At 36.1% G+C, this 18,204-nt stretch overlaps 1 protein-coding gene across 3 annotated transcripts in view; it reads left to right on the forward strand.

Annotated features, from left to right (window-relative positions):
• The window catches only part of LOC143237475 (cyclic AMP response element-binding protein A-like), a 68,876-nt gene that overhangs the window by 353 nt on the left and 50,319 nt on the right, over positions 1 to 18,204 (forward strand). The window lies entirely within an intron of this gene.

The raw sequence follows: 18,204 nt of genomic DNA on the forward strand, positions 1-18,204 counted from the left end.
AAGGTCTTGTTGTTTAATACAAATTTTCTTTATATAATAAAACCAGACCTGGTTATGAAAGATGGAAAATATGTATCTTGTAAACCTATTAGGTTTCAGTCTCTGATAGGTGAATCAAACTGATAAATGCATGAGTTTTTCCTCCACAACATTTTAGACAATTATTTTTCTCCACAACATTTTATGCAATTATATAGTCTTAGGAAAGTAAAGCCGCAAGTTAACCTTTCTATTTAGACAATTCTATATTAAATAGTAGTCCTGTTTGTGTCTTACTTGTAGATACATAAGCTTGATACTCTAAACCTAAAAACTCAGACTTGTGAGAGGAGTTTAATTTGTACATTAATTTATAAACTCAGTGTATTTTGTATTATACTGGTAACCTCAATGAATTTTATATTATAGTGCCAAGCTAGAAGGACTTTATGTTACACTGGTAACTTCAATGGACTTTGTATTATGTTGGTAACCTCACTGGACATTGTGTTATGTCAGTAACTTTAATGGACTTTGTATTATAGTGCCAAGTTTGAAGGACTTTGTTACACTGGCAACTTCAACGAACTTTATATTATGTTGGTAACTTTAATGGACTTTGTGTTATACTGGCAAATGCAAAGCACTTTCTACTACACTGGTAATATCAATGGACATTGTGTTATGTTGGTAACCTAAAAGGACTTTGTGTTATACTGGCGAGTTCGAAGTATTTTGTATTACCCTTCTGACCTTAATGGACTTTGTATTCAACTGGTAGTAGTTCAAAGAACGTAGTATTTTACTGGTATGAAATACATTTTCATTTTATAACCATACGTTTATTCAGCATAAAGTTTCAAAATGTGCTACCTGCGCTGTGTTCATAGGATAGAATCGAACCCTGTATTTTAACATCGCAAGTCTTAAAGGTTACCGCTGACCCGTCGAGAACTTGTACCTCATAAACTTTGTCAATAATATAATGTCACCGTCTTTAGAAATCCATGAGTTAGACATATTTTATTTCCCTACATGTGAACTACATGTCTCTTCCATAAGGAGTGATATCGTTATATTAAAATATGTCAAATTTTTGAACTTTATTCGAATTTGTAACAACTAATTAACATATAGTACGTCCTGAAAGATGCAGAGTTGTAGTTCGTTTTGATTCAGTACTTAACAGTATTTTTATCGTCCCGCCTACGTATATACATAGAACATATGTTATTGTTCTGGTTCTAATTTTAGAAGTTTTTCTTTTACAGTTGAAATCCGGTGTGTACCTGTTACACTCTTCCGTTGTATTAACACCGTACTTCTACATGTAAATGTTAACGTATAGGTTTTTCTATCAAGTATCGTATTTCGTCCGCTATTCCTTGAATACTCACGAATTCGTAAAAAACCACTCAGTTGTGATATTAAATAGAATGTTCTACATGTTCTTTATGTTTTTTGCAGTTATCACAGAAAACAAAACACACCAAAATTTATTCAGTTTTCAATTAATGCATCCCTTGAAAATACGAAATCAATATACTTTACACTACGATTATCGGAATAAGAGACACTGACACAAATAAATATTAATATTTCCCCCAAAGAATGGGGTCGGAATTTCCAGACTACGTCACCAGAACCTGCTCGATAGGTTTCTAGGTGAGTTGCACTTGTCCGCTGGCTGGTAAAGCCAGTTGTCTCGGCTGACCTTGAAAGGGTCTGAAGCTTTCTAGACACAGCGCTAGAACTGCAATCTTTAACATCTAAGCCTTCACCAACTTCTCGAACTGTTTCTTAACCATTTTCTAATCGTTTAGTCCAAGAAGACACCAACCCTGCGGCCGCGATCGAATTGACGCAAGCGCTGTAGAAACTTTTTAGAAATAGTAAGAGCGTATATTTTCCGTATAATTAGTTTTCAGAAAGATTAGACAGCTTTGTTAGTGTGTAGAATCAATCAAGGTATATATATCAACAAAAGAAGCCTACATCGCGATTTGCTGTACGACGGTTTAAAGCTGTTCTAATGTTCTCGTTACATTGTATGTTTTGTACCACGACCGAAGAAAGAACTTCAGAAGGTGTTTGTTTGTTTTGAATTTCGCGCAAAGCTACTCGAGGGCTATCTGCGCTAGCCGTCCCTAATGTAGCAGTGTAAGACTAGAGCTACTCTTTTATCAACGAATACTGGGATTGATCGTCACATATAACGCCGCCACGACTGAAAGGGCAAGCATGTTTGGTGTGACGGAAATTCGAACTCGCAATCCTCGGATGACGAGTCGAACGCCTCAACACGCTTTTCCATGCTGGGCCTAGTCAGAAGGTGAATTACTAACACAAGGAGTGGTCAACTGACCAAATGTCGATGAACAAGTTTCGATCAAACGTGTTTAATAAATGAATACAGATGACTCAATCCAAGAAGAACTAGACAAAATTGAACTTTCCTTGTCTGACCTGCCGACAACGCGTTATTTTGTTAATTTAGCCTGGGCATTACTAAATTAATTTGCAAACGTAAAAAAATACAAATCATATTATCACATAAGGTATATTTACATTTTAAACTCTTCACTGTTTTGCCATACGGGCGAGAAACTAGGGAATTTTCTAGGCCCGACATGGCCAGGTGGTTAGGACGCTCGACCCGTAATCCTAGGGGAGCGGGTTCGAATTCCCATCACACCAACCATGCACGCCCTTTCAGTCTTGGGGACATTATAATGTGACGGTCAATCCCACTATTCGTTGGTAAAAGAGTAGCCCAAGAGTTGACGGTAGGTGGTGTTGACTAGCTGCCTTTCCTGTAGTCTTACACTGCTAAATTAGGGACGGCTAGCGCAGATAGCCTTTGTGTAGCTTTGCGCGAAATTCAAAACAAACCAACCATAACTCATAATAATAAAATTTAGAATTAGCCACTGGCCCTCTAGCGCACTGTTACATAACTGGTAATAATAAAAATTTTAGAATTAGCTACTGGTCCTCTAGAGCACTGTAATGTAGCTGGTAATAATAAAATAAAGAATTAGCCACTGGCCCTCTAGCGCACTGTAACATAACTGGTAATAATAAAATGAAGAATTAGCCACTGTCTGTCTAGTACACTGTAATAAAGCTGGTGATAATAAAGTAACGAATTAGCCTCTGTCCGTCCAGTATACTGTGTTTCAAGTGGCTAGTAGTTTTGTGTGATTATAAGCATGCAACCAATTATAACTAATATTTACAGAACTCGCTGCTCCTCTGAATTAGTTTTTTTTAGCACGGTTTGTTCTCACCCATGATCCTTAGGGTAGGAGGGGGTGGGAGCACAAAGTATTTTCCACTGTGGACCGTGTATGAAAATCATGAACGGTATATGTGAAAGTCTTTCGATTGGTGCATTTTTTTTCTCAATTCTTTTTCTTTTAATTAACTAAAATATTTTTTTTCATGTACACGACATATTACACAGATAAAGTTTTCGTTACCTTGATTCAGCTGGATAAAATCAAATTCATTTCTGACTGAATCGTTGGCAGTTATGTATATAACTTGCACTTTGTATCGTATGAAAACTTACTCGATTTTCATGTTTATTTTCAGAGTTCCGATACATATATGTGTGTTTTTATCATTAATATTACGATGCACTTAAGGGCATTATGTTTACATTTAGTTAATCTTATTTGGCTCGGAAGAAATAATGCAGATTTTAACTCACAAAATATAGAGTTAAACGCGATACGCTCTGAAAATTTAGAATTTTTAACGGTCATAAATCTACCAAAAATTGTGAAGTTACTGGTTGCTGTATTACATCAAAACTCCTAAAAGCGGGTATTGTTTCTATCAGAAAGACTTGCGTTGAGTTTGTGCATTTACATTTCTCTATATTATTTGTTAATTGTCAAAAGGAACGTTGTTTTAAGGGTTTTCTTAATAAATATTCAAACAATTTTTATGCAATTATTATATAAACTTGTGTAAATAAGTTTCATTGTAATATAATTTTCAATGTCTACTTACATCAGTGAACGGGTATTGCACAACTTGTACAGTCAATAAATCAACCACCAGGTTGACAAAACCAGGAAATGCTTTTGTCTCGAATTATTACATAATTCCCTTTGTTTACAACTAGTGGCAAAGATTCGATTTTTATGTTTCTCTCGTGGGAATAACTGCATTTTTGTTTTGTACCATAAAACAGATATGTTGCTAAGAAACAAAACAATGCAACAACAACAAAATTAAAATGTATGTTTTGAGTGAAAAATACCAAATAACTGAGGGTGCATTAGTGTGTAAATATTTGTTTAATAATACATATGATGAATCATGGAAAGAACACCGCGAGCTCTGTGCTTACATCCTTCTTGTGACACAGAAATAGGAAAAATTTTCTTTTGGCAGTAACATATAGTCCAAATAAACCGTTCTACCACTGTATGTTTACCTAGACAGTTTAAATGTTTAACCACAAGAAGCTCTGCTCTGACCAGCATGAGGGTTTGTTTGTAATAAAGCACAAAGCTACACAATGGGCTTTCTGTGCCATGCCCACCACGGATATCGAAATCTGGTTTCTTGCATTGCAAATCTGTGTACATATCGCTATGTTATTGGGGGACCCACCACTAGAGAACATCCTAGATAGTGGTTTCTGTCACCACAACGTGTAGATTTTATCTGTAAAGAGTCAACCCTAAGAAAACTTCTGGTTTGGAACATTTGTGACAAAAAATTGTAGTAACCTTTGTATTCGAATTAGTAAAAAACAAAAGAATAATAAAATTACAAGTCCACGTTTTTATAAATAGGTACTTAGCTTGTAGTCGGAACCCAATTATTTTACGATACAAAACATTATTAAAACTGGTAATTTACCTGATATTATATTTATGTGTCTCTCTGCATGTATAGAAATCACGGGTTATGCTTCGCTAAGAAAGGAGATAAAATTTAAATATTCGTTATGTTCACAATAATATTATTAGTTATACAAATTACCACTAGGGAGCAGAGGCTAGTCCTGGATGAAATTAACATTTAAAGATGAAGGCCACGATACTGACCTAGTATTTCATTTCGTCGTACAAGGGTGGTGTAATCTTCTTTTAAAGAAAGTTGACGTGACTTTCACTAATAATCTTCGTTCAAATTCAGTATAGTCAGTTTGCTCGTAGATACAATTGTTTTGCCTAAGAAACGGAATCCTACCTTGAAGCAAAATGTTTTATCAGAAATACACAGATTACGCTGTTGAAAAGATAACACATGAACATTTTTTTTCGGACTGCAATGAACGAACGTGACTAATGATATTTCGTTAGTAAATATTTATCAACTAAGACTGAATCGAATATTGCCAAGCAAGGGAAAACCATATGTTCTAATACTCGTAAGCACACACAGTTTGTTCTGTAAGTCAAGCATTAATATCATATACTAATGTTAGTCATGACTGGCTGACCAATAGAAGGTGGGAATGTGATTTAGGGATAGATCAACGAATATAATATAAAGATCTAAGCTTAATAATACCGAACTGTGGGGAGTAGTTCCAATGAATATAAGATAACTGATGTCGATTGTCTTTTCAAAAATAAGTCGCACCCTAAAAGCATACATGCTGTTGTTATATGTTTTGTTATAAAAATGGCGAAATTAAACTATTAGTTTAAGAATACTGGAATTTGACCGTTTAAATGTTCGCTAATGTTTAAACAATCAAGGGACAAAGTAATTAAGATAACCGTTTATATTCTTCTCTGAGAATCCTAGTGCAGAGAATATTTTTTTTTCCGTCAGGGGCTGTAAACACCAATAATTATAAAATGGGTCATTACAGTAATCACCACACCAAAACATATTTCACATTCTACGAGAACGATGTTTTTTTTGTTGTTTTTTTTAATTTCGCACAAAGCTGCTCGAGGGCTATCTGCGCTAGGCGTCCCTAATTTAGCATTGTAAGACTAGAGGGAAGGCAGCTAGTCATCACCACCCATGGCCAATGCTTGGGCTACTCTTTTACGAAAGAATAATGGGATGGACCGTCACCTTATGACTACTCCACGACTGAAAGGGCAAGCATGTTTGGTGTGACGGGGATTCGAACCCGCGACCCACGGATTACGAGTCGAGTGCCTTAACCACCTGGACATGCCGGGCTGTGTGTTGAATTCAAAACAAAAATTGAAATGAGAACTGACTGGAATTAATGATTCATATATTTACTTGTTTATCATTTAACGAGATTTAAGTTATATCTATGTGCAGATTGTATTTCCCAAAAATGTGTCTCGGGTAACAGAGAGAATAAAGACAAATAAAGCACGAAACTGGATATTTACCTCTGGCTCTAAATCAAGGGACAAAGTAATTAAGATAACCGTTTATAATCTTCTCTGAGAATCCTAGTGCAGAGAATATTTTTTTCCGTCAGAGGCTGTAAACACCAATAATTATAAAATGGGTCATTACAGTAATCACCACACCAAAACATATTTCACATTCTACGAGAACGATGTTTTTGTTTGGTTTTTTGAATTTCGCGCAAAGCTGCTCACGGGCTATCTGCGCTAGCCGTCCCTAATTTAGCATTGTAAGACTAGAGGGAAGGCAGTTAGTCATCACCACCCACCGCCAACTCTGGGGCTACTCTTTTACCAACGAATAGGGGGATTGACCGTTACATTATACGCCCCTACTGCTGAAAGGGCAAGCATGTTTGGTGCGACCGGGATTCGAACCCACGACCCTCGGATTATGAGTCGAACGCCTTAATCCACTTGGCCATGCCGGGCCAATTTACGAGAACGAATCAAATCTAAATGACGTTTTTCACTGAATGTCATTTACTCTTAAAGTATGCCAAAAAAGAACAAACAAAAAACAGGAGAAAGAATAAAAGCTTTGCGGGTTTCTTCCTGTTAGCATACATGTTAATGGATATCTTCTCTTAAATCAGTATTGGTTGTCAAACTGGTCAGTTTTTATCAGTTATAATTTCATGAGTCGGTATCACTGACCTTCGTAATACGTGTGTATACATGTGAGTGAGTCACTAACCATGTTCTGAACTCTAAAACGACGCCGAGACGACATGTCCAGACAGTAAAGATACTTTGACACAGTGGAAAAGCAACCACCCCCACAGTCGACACGTTCCAAGGTCTTTGTCTCCACCCACCTAAAGATTTAAACGGTTTGTATTCTGGCATAGTCACCAAGCATTACCACTATCGTTCGTTTCCCATACTTCAATTCTAGGATGAAAAAAACACAACAAAACAGATATCCTTGTGATTCCAAGCGTTTACTATGGACTTGTTTCTTATCTCCTCCCTTCCCCAAGAACAATGAACTGTTTGTGAAAATAAAACATTATAGACTTTTATGTGTTGTATAAAGTATATACAACTTTTGTTTCACTTAATCCATGTTTAGCAGCAGTACAATCGTATCATACATACAACAACTTTTGACTGTATGTTGTTATTTATTTTTTTTCGTCAATACCCATACATGGTATTCAGAACATGGTTAGTGACTCACTCCACATGTATACACACGTATTACGAAGGTCAGTAATACCGACTCATGAAATTATAACTGATAAAATCTGACCAGTTTAACAACCAATACTGATTTAAGAGAAGATATCCATTAACATGTATGTTAACAGGAAGAAACCCGCAAAGCTTTTATTATTTCTCCTGTTTGTTGTTTGTTCTTTTTGTCATACTTTAAGAGTAAATTACATTCAGTGAAAAACGTCATTTAGATTTGATTCGTTTTCGTAAATTGGCCCGGCATGGCCAAGTGGATTAAGGCGTTCGACTCGTAATCCGAGGGTCACGAGTTCGAATCCCCGTCACACCAAACATGCTTGCCCTTTCAGCAGTAGGGGCGTATAATGTGACGATCAATCCCACTATTCGTTGGTAAAAGAGTAGCCCCAGAGTTGGCGGTGGGTGGTGATGACTAGCTGCCTTCCCTCTAGTCTTACACTACTAAATTAGGGACGGCTAGCGCAGATAGCCCGCGAGCAGCTTTGCGCGAAATTCAAAAAACCAAACAAAATCATCGTTCTCGTAGAATGCGAATAAACCAAACAACTACCGCTCGATTAGCTTAACCAGTTGTATTGGCAAAGTATTAGAGAGGATAATTAGTAATCGTCTGTCAGTTTACTTAGAAGAAAATTCAAAATTACCAGAAATTCAAAACGGATTTCGAAAAAACCGCCAAACTACAGACCACCTGATTCGACTTACAGAATCAATTACCGACAGCTTCAACAAAAAAGAATGCACTGTAGCTTGCTTTCTCGACATTGAGAAAGCATTTGACACAGTGTGGCATAACGGCTTACGACATAGATTGCTTGAAATGGCATTACCCCAGGAAACTATTCGCTGGCTGTCCAACTTCCTGGATAACAGAATGTGTAAAGTAAATGTAAATGGGGCCCACTCAGGGTCCTTTTCACCCGAAGCAGGAGTCCCGCAGGGAGGGGTTGTTATACCTATATTATTTATCATGTACGTGAGTAATATGCCTCTGTCGGACCTAAATTTAGGTTATGCATCACAGTTCGCTGACGATGTAGCAGTCTGAAAAAAGTGCCCCCACTCCGTCAATAGCAGCAACGAACCTACAACCAGTCCTAAATAACATCGAAGAATACTGCCAGAAATACAGAATCAAAATTAATATTCCAAAACCCAAGTCATAGTATTTAGCAGACTGAATAAGCTGAAAAAAGATCCACCAAAACTCTATATGAATGGATCACTTTTACTGACTGCTACTTCTGCTAAATTTCTAGGTCTAACCTATGACTCAAAATTAACGTGGCTACCACATATTAAAAATGTACTGATACGAATCTGGAAAAGAGCAAACTATGCAAGAAGTCTTTCAGGTAAAATCCAAGTAACATCACCAGACAACATACTTAAAATCTACAAAACGTACATTAGACCAACAATAGAATATGCATCACCTGCCTGGATTAACATAGCACCCACACATGTACAGAAACTTCAACGTATACAAAATTCTGTACTAACTTCAGCATACAAAGTACCACGTAGCACCTCAACCACATTCATGCACAAGTATGCAAACATAGATACAATAGCTGAAAGACTCTTGCATAATTCTCTAAAATATTTCAATAAGAATTGGCATAAAAATGACTTAATGTGTGATCTCGACAGATATCACGTACATGATGTAAATGGTCCTAAATACCTCTCCCCGTTTAACATATATTTAAGAAATTTAACACAAGCTGGCCACTATGCACTAGACACTTAGTCCTTGTTTCTTTTTATTTTTATAATTATTATTTTCTTTTTTAATCATTATTATTTTTTATTATCTTTTTTCTTCTTTTTGAATTATTATATTGAATAATAATAATTAAAATTACTTTCTTTTCTGTGTGAGTGTTTGTGTTACTACAAGTAGTAGTAGCATTCTCTCAATCGAGAAAAAGGAGAAAAATACAAAAAAATATATATATATGAAAATGCAAAAAAAAATATATATGGAAAAAATTAAATGAAAAAAAAAACAAAAAAACTTCTTGTTCGTCCATGCATGGACTGAGCCCTGAAATGGACCTGAGTATGATGTTATACTTTTACTCTGGCCCAAAGCTTTAAAAAAAAAACAAAAAAAAACCCTAAAGACAGACGCTATAATCGTTCGGGAGGGAGGAAGAGGTCAAATGTACCTGACCCTTCTGGGTATTTAACAACATCAATACCCAAATACCCACACAGTCAAACTTCTCGTAGAATGTGAAATATGTTTTGGTGTGGTGATTACTGTAATGACCCGTTTTATAATTATTGGTGTTTACAGCCCCTGACGGAAAAAAATATTCTCTGCACTAGGATTCTCAGAGAAGATTATAAACGGTTATCTTAATTACTTTGTCCCTTGATTTAGAGCCAAGGGTATATATCCAGTTTCGTGCTTTATTTGTCTTTATTCTCTCTGTTACCCGAGACACATTTTTGGGAAATAAAATCTGCACATAGATATAACTTAAATCTCGTTAAATGATAAACAAGTATATATATAAATCATTAATTCCAGTCAGTTCTCATTTCAATTTTTGTTTTGAATTCAACACACAGCCCGGCATGTCCAGGTGGTTAAGGCACTCGACTCGTAATCCGAGGGTCGCGGGTTCGAATCCCTGTCACACAAAATATGTCGCCCTTTCAGTCGTGGAGTAGTCATAAGGTGACGGTCCATCCCATTATTCGTTCGTAAAAGAGTAGCCCAAGCATTGGCCATGGGTGGTGATGATTAACTGCCTTCCCTCTAGTCTTACACTGCTAAATTAGGGGCGGCTATCGCAGATAGCCCACGTCTAGCTTTGCGCGAAATTCCAAAAACAAACAAACAAACAATTCTTTTTAAGGTTCAAATGTGTGAAGTATTTTTTTAAAGTCTATTTTTTTGAAACTAGTACAGGAACTTGTGTTGTATTTACACTGGTTGTCTATGAACACGGCTCCCAGCTAAATAAAAGAGAACTAAGTCCATAAAACAAGAGGGAAATAGTTGATTCCGTTACAAATAAAATGAACATAGAAACATGTATCGATTTTATCTTACTGTAGGTACCTTCCTGTTTCTCAGGACAGTCTTTATTTTTATCCCGTCCTTGAATTCCACTAACCGTTTCAGATAAAAACAAACTCGTGTTTACCTTTAAAATTCAAAACTTACATTATATTTGCTACTTTTAATGTCTAATTTTAGACTGAAGTTTTGTGGAGAATGGAGTTTAAGTGGTTAGGTCCCTCTTTAGATTTTACTAGGACTGATGTCATTTTAGAGGGCTTTATTTCAGTCAAATGCCAATTGTTATATATTGGCTTGTGTTCCAGCAACACCTGTTTACTACTGGTAAACACACTATATTCGTTTTGGGAAAAAAAATGTAGTTTTACAAAATATAAAATCACTTTATCAAGCCATAAAGCTATTCACTCGACATATATTCTCGAACCCATATCAACCTAGAAACTGGAACTCAGAGACAACATTTGCCTTTATTTGTGGTTTGGGTAAATTGTTAATGTACCTGAAACATTGCTTTAGTTGGTCAAATGAGGAATCAATGCAAACGTATATAGACGTGCTGTATGGATAATTGAGCAGATCAATACGGCTTACCGACATCCTAACAACAGCTGTTTCGCTTTATAAAACATCTGGTTTTTGAACACAGCTTTGATGAAGTGTTTGTGTACAGGTAAACTCACTTTATTCATTAATGTAGAGCCAGAAGGTGGATTCATCGTTACTTGTACTGAACCAGCACACACGTACTGTTCTACTCTGTCCTATACTTTCAACCATTTATCAACGTACCATTAACTCAGCCGGTTGCAACCTGCTATTAAAGGAATTCTGACATTGTGACGTCATTTTACAACGAATAGTATGCTCACAGAATTTTTTTGTTAACGTTTCTGGATAACTTTTACAGTAATTTCAAAATCATGGTATTAAGAAATTGCTCAAAACGTCTATTAAGTTGTTATTTAATAATATATATTTTGAGCTTAAGAGGTCTCATTATATTGATTGTCACAAAGTTTGATTACATGACGCAGCTTGACAAGTATTGCTCAAGCAATCATGGTAAAAAACTTTAAATTATCTCTTTATGCAACGTAAATATATATAAAACAATGTAATACCCTGCAGTATAGATATATATACATGAAACAATATAGCTCACCACAATATAAAGTTGCAATAAACAGTATCATTCCATGCAATATATGTAAAATAATGTAATTACCAGTTTTAGAACTTAAACAAGACCTATACATTTCCATTGTGATTGTAGTTACTGTAATTACTTCAAAAATCCTTTCAATTGTCTAAGGAGATAAAAATAAGAAGTTTAATGGCTAATAAATTGAAGTCAAGGCCACCCGTGGCTTAACTACTTCCAGCTCACTCTTTAGTCTTTTGGGAGCAACAGAGGGAGTGGTTGTATAAACTGGGTCAGTGAAGCGCTAATATTAAAACATGCGCGTCCCTTTCCCATGTCACCTTTATCTTAAACTGTGAACATAAATATTTTGGATCTGAGTTTTTAAATATTCTGTTGCTTATTTAAGTGTTTCCATGGAACTGGTGAGACCTTGCAGACAGTTAGTTATTGTTCTTTTCCCAACTGTATAAAAATATTAATAAAATAATTGGTGTTAAAATTCCAAATAAATAATGAAGTGTTATTAATTCTTATCTAACACAAACTTATTATTAACTGACTTTCAAACAAATTGATAATAATTACAATTAACTTGTATAATCGGGCTTTCACTGCTTCCTATCTTTGAGAGAAGAGAATCAAGCCACAACGTTGGCCAGACAACAACCCATATCTTAACTCTGTTGGGTAATGGGTAACAAAATGCAAGAGAATAACCTGATAATCACTTTGGACTTAATTGCAGGAGGCGTTAATCTACGTGTAGAAGCGTTAACTCACCTCTGCTTACACTCATTTCCTCGTGCACTCTGTGCCATTGCGATGTCTAACAATTATCAAGGTCAGATTAGGGCACAACCAAATATTAAAACAAGAAACGGTTTGTTTTTGAATTTCGCACAAAGCTACTCGAGGGTTATCTGTGCTAGCCGTCCCTAATTTAGCAGTGTAAGACTAGAGGGAAGGCAGCTAGTTATCACCACCCACCGCCAACTCTTGGGCTACTCTCTTACCAACGAATAGTGGGGTTGACCGTCACATTATAACGCCCCCACGTTGGGAGGGCGAGCATGTTTAGCGCGACGCGGGCGCGAACCCGCGACCCTCAGATTACGAGTCGCACGCCTTACGCGCTTGGCCATGCCGGGCCACAAGAAACGGACTCTGTGACTTTTCTTTAAGTTACGTTTGTGGTATTATCTTTAAATCTAGGTTTTATTGTTCATAAAACAATTTATTATGTGCCAAATATTTGTTGATTATCTGAATTCGTTTGCCACACTTGGTTTGTTAAAGTCCTCTTGTTTTTGTACGATACCTTCCTGGATTATACTGGTACTGAGTTAGAAAACTAGTTGCATTTAGAATGAGGAAAAAGGCAAATCTGAGAACTGAAGCGAGACACCAGTCGAATTTTAGGCTTATGATAAATTCTTTCCATTTCGCTGATCAAGCATATGCAGTTTTAAAGTAACAAAACGAAGAAAATTTTGACAGAAATTTTGGCATACTTTATCAAAATGGATCGGTTCACAAGCGTCTTTTGTGTACAATGTAGTAAATTGTTTTAGAACACGACAGGAATGTCGATTTGAGTTTTAAAAAGTAAGTAACGATACATAAGTTTTTTTTAACTTCTACCATCATTAAAGTCCGGAGCCAATGCTGCGATCCACCTACTTAATATGTCTGTCTGTGTATTCATCGACACGTATGTTTGCGTAGTTGTTCTACACGTTGCAAAAACGATTTGCTCATTTTGATGGATTTGAAAGATCTGTTGAGATCTTTTTTAACTTTGATTAATTAGCTTTGAAGAACATAAAAGTATCCTTGAATCATGTCGAAATATTTTTAAGTCCCTTATTGTCAACTGAAGCTTCCTCAATTACCATGGTATTTATTGTCGTTTAGCTTATCCTGTACATATGTAATATCCAAGCTCCGCGGCACATTTGCACAACGGTTTGCAAATCTCAACGTGGAAAATTTGTAACATATTTTTGAAATAGCGAAACTTATGGATCACTAATAAGCAGGCTCGGCATGGCCAGGTGGTTAAGGTGATCGACTGGTAATCCGAGGTTCGCAGATTCGAATCCCCGTCACACCAGTTATGCTCGCCCTTTTAGCCGTGGGTAGTTATAATGTTACAGTCAATCCCACTATTCGTTGGTAAAAGAGTAGCCCAAGAGTTGGCGGTGGGTGGTGATGATAGCTGCCTTTCCTCTAGTTTCACACTGCTAAATTAGGGACGGCTAGCGCAGATAGTCCTCGTGTAAGTTTGCGCGAAATTAAAAAACAAACAAACAAACTAATAAGGAATCACCGATGCTCGATATCTATTCCAAAATGAAGCTCTCACCCACCCATCCAAGTGGGCCGGCAGTAAGTTTACAAACTTCAAAGGCTAAAAATGTGAGGGTTGATTCCCGAAATGGGCATAAGCACATAATCAGTTGTGTAATTTATGCTAAAAATCAAAGAAATAGTTGTACTTATAGTTAAACAGTCATTATGTGATGTATATGAATATGAGTTCGTTTTAAAGTAAGCATCGCTGGTTCAAAGGTTAACTGCTACGGTCTGGAAAATAGCCTCACTGTTTTAAATGATAAGGTTATCGTACTATCAACAATCAACTCCAGAGTTTGTTTTGACGCTTAAACCATGTATTACCACTGTAGAAAACAAAACATTTTATAACGTTAGGCTTCTCCTAACAGTTTATGTACTTTATACGGTATGTAATTCCTTTCAACATTTCAACTTTGACCTACCCGTAACGAGAAGGCCAAATAAGGAATTTATAGTTTAAGTGGTCAGTGTAATCCCCCTTTTGGTTAAACAGTTCGAGAACTTAAAATTGATATAGTAGGTTTTAAGAGGTGGAAAGTCGGAAAGAAATCTTCTAGTTAAAATTCGTACAAAATTGTAAGTAATACACAACTAAACTATATAATTAATAGAGCCTTTGGAAAAGTTCAAATGTCACGTTTCTTCTTATTAGCTTTACTGAATGACTTTTTCTTATTTATTATAATTATTTAAACAACCTTGTTTTATAATAGAAATAGGAGATACAGGTTAACCTGGTTATGTCTAATAAAGAAAGAAAAAAAAAAAACGCTGAATTTCTGAAGATGTATAGTTAGAATTTACATCAGGTTCTGTCCCATACTCTACAGTGAGCATGTTTCGTTACAGATCTAGCTGGAATGGTTTGTTATTTGTGATTCTAAATTTATCGTAATGTGGCGATTTTTTGTTTTCGCTCATTAATTGTTGATTGGTTATTTTGAATTAAGCATAAAGCCACACAATGGGCTATCTGTACTCTGCCTACTACAACTATCGAAACCCGGTTTTTAGCGAGATGAACGAGCCAAATCTTACATAGTGTTGGATAAATAGTTAAACTATCAATATTATATGAGCCGAGCGTGTCTCAGTGATTTACGTGCCAGGTTGAGTATCAGGTTTGGTTTGCGTCCTGTCACCAAAAACATAAAACACTGCGTTCTACACTTTGTGGTTGTTCGTCCATAATAAGAGTGACGGACAGACACCACTATTTGGACCCATTAGAGTTGATGGTCTTCACCGATTACCTTCTTTCTGATCTACCACTTCAAAACTAAGGACGGCTAGCATGGAGAGCCAGCCCTCCAGGAGATTTAATATAAATTCAAACAGCCGAAATCACCAACATTGTAATTTCAAAAAGATTACTTCCCTGATCCGATTTCCTAGTGAAATATCTAGAAAGTTGCTTATGTATAAATGGTAGCAACGTATTCAAAATGCGAGTTTAGTACGTGTAATTTGTATACGGAATACAAACAGGTTTGTTTTTTTTAACGCGCGACCAAACCCGGTGTTGTCAAATACCATTTAAACTAGATAATAGAATCAATGACAATAACATATCGTTCAACTAGTTTTGTTCTTTTGTAGTCTAGTCGAAAAATGGGGCTCCCATTAACGGTCATGGATCTTTTACCTCGGACACATGGAGTGAAAGAGAATAGTTGAACATAAACTAGTATTAAGTTTATAGTTAGAAAATTGTGTTTGTATTTGGATTTTAGTTTAGTTTCTGGCACCAGATTTTGAAATATAAGCCATATGAGGATTTTAGTTTAGTTTTTGGCACCATATTTTGAAGTATAAGCCATATAACATAGTCTTAAATAAAACCACCATTAAAAATAATGTCTTTTTCAATAATTAGAGTGAACTGTGTGAAGTTATTTCCTGTCTGTTGTTTTAATTTCGACTAAATTTCACGCTATCGTTTTTCAGCCTTTTTATTGGAACAGTTTGAAACCCGAAACTAAAGTGTTTCATTCTCGCGACAACTTTGACAAGTAATTACAATTTTCTAAAAAATATTGTAAATGATGTGAAAAAAATCTATACTCTTAGATTTATAGTTTAATACAAGAGTATAATATGTTACAAGTTCTTATCGAATAAATCAGCTAGAACTGACAACCAGTTTTTATGTCAACATAGCAGATCCACAAATTGTCACACGACTTTGGTTGTTATAATATTCACGATGTCTTCCTACTCCTGTGTCTATAATAAGTGTGATTAGTTTGTTTTGTTTTGAATTTCGCACAAAGCTACACGAGGGCTATCTGGGCTAACGGTCCCTAGAGGGAAGGCAGCCAGTCATCACCACCCAACGCCAACTGTTTTGCTACTCTCTTACCAACGAATAGTGGGATTGATCCCCACTTTACAACGTCCCGACGGCTGAAAATGCGAGCATCTTTGGTGTGATGGGGATTCGCACCCGCGACCCTCGGATTACGAGTCGAGTACCTTATCCACCTGGCTGTGCCTGGTCGAGTGTGATTGGCAGCACACACCAATGGCTGTTGTTTTTAATCTTGTATACCACCTCAGAGAAAGAAATATTTTAATTTGTTTCAGTCCAAAAGCGAAGTGGTAAAAAAATATTTTGCTCAGAATGGATGATAACGTGTTTGGAAAAACAGAGAGGTCAGAGTCCTAATGCTTTCTTCTGATCATTGAACCTTCTCCAAGATGTTATGGAGACCAGTGATAATTGGTCACGATTGATAGATAGCGCTAACTGTTACTTGAATTTTTAGAAGAAGAAAAATGGCTCAAGAAAAAAAAAGAGATATAGAGATGTTTTGTTTGTTCCTGATGGATTTCGTGCTAAGGTACTTCAGAGCTATTTGTGCTAGCCACCAACGTGTGAGCTATACTTGTCAGATCAAATAATGCAGTTTGACTGTTACTCTTATAACAAACCTACGGCCCAAATTGTAGAGTGCAATGTTTTCCGTGTTCATATTCCAGTGCAATAACCGATTTAGAGTGTAAAAAGAAGCAACAAATCTGTGTGTGACATGGATGCCTCCAGTCACTGACTCTGTTTGTAAGAGTAAAGACGAAAATGATTCCAATATTTTAAGTTTACAATATTAAATGTAAAAAAGGGGCGATACAGTAATTTACCATTTTGCGTATTGTTTGTTAACCTACAAATATATTATTTATTTATTTACTTGGAATACAATTTATGCACACAATAGGGTAAACGGCCTAAGAGTCTTTAAGGTTCAGGCATAGCCGTCCATAATTTTAAACTAAGGACCAGAGGAAAGCAACCGGTAGCTATTTTGATCCGAATATGGAAATTGACTGTCATTTTTAAAACGCATCATGGCTGAAAATGCTAAATGGATTTGGTAACGCCACGGCTCGAACTCGAAGTACTCGGATCCTCAATCCGATACACTAAGAACTAGGCTATGCTTAAGCCTTAATTTTGAATATTGTCTTCAAACATTATAACCACACCGAAATACGGAAGAGGTATTAAAAAGTGTTATCTAACATCCTATATCGAAGCATCCAAGGATTAAACCCTGTGATGGAGAAATAGAATTTGATAACACTTACATTTTGACATTCTTTCTGTCTTCTGAACAACAGATATAATCCCAGTCAAGTAAACTTCTAATAATCATAGGTCAGGGATGAGCCTTACCATGTCCGTTTAATCAGTCCTAACTTTATCAGAAAGATGATTATTGACTTCTTATATGTGGTTCAGTGTTATATAGTTATGCTACAGATTATTGACTCCTTATGTATGGTTTAGTGTTATATAGTTATGCTATAGATTATTGACTCCTTATGTATGGTTTAGTGTTATATAGTTATGCTACAGATTATTGACTCCTTATGTGTAGTTTAGTGTTATATAGTTATGCTACAGATTATTGACTCCTTATGTGTAGTTTAGTGTTATATAGTTATGCTATAGATTATTGACTTCTTATGTATGGTTTAGTGCTATATAGTTAAGCTGGTCGTCTATGATGTAGTAAACTCATTAAAAATCTATCTTTGTACTAATATATCTACATATCTTTAGAAACCGGGTTCCGATACCGGTGGTGGGCAAAGCAAAGATAGCT

This window comes from Tachypleus tridentatus, chromosome 13, assembly GCF_004210375.1.
Source record: "Tachypleus tridentatus isolate NWPU-2018 chromosome 13, ASM421037v1, whole genome shotgun sequence".
Taxonomy (NCBI): domain Eukaryota; kingdom Metazoa; phylum Arthropoda; class Merostomata; order Xiphosura; family Limulidae; genus Tachypleus; species Tachypleus tridentatus.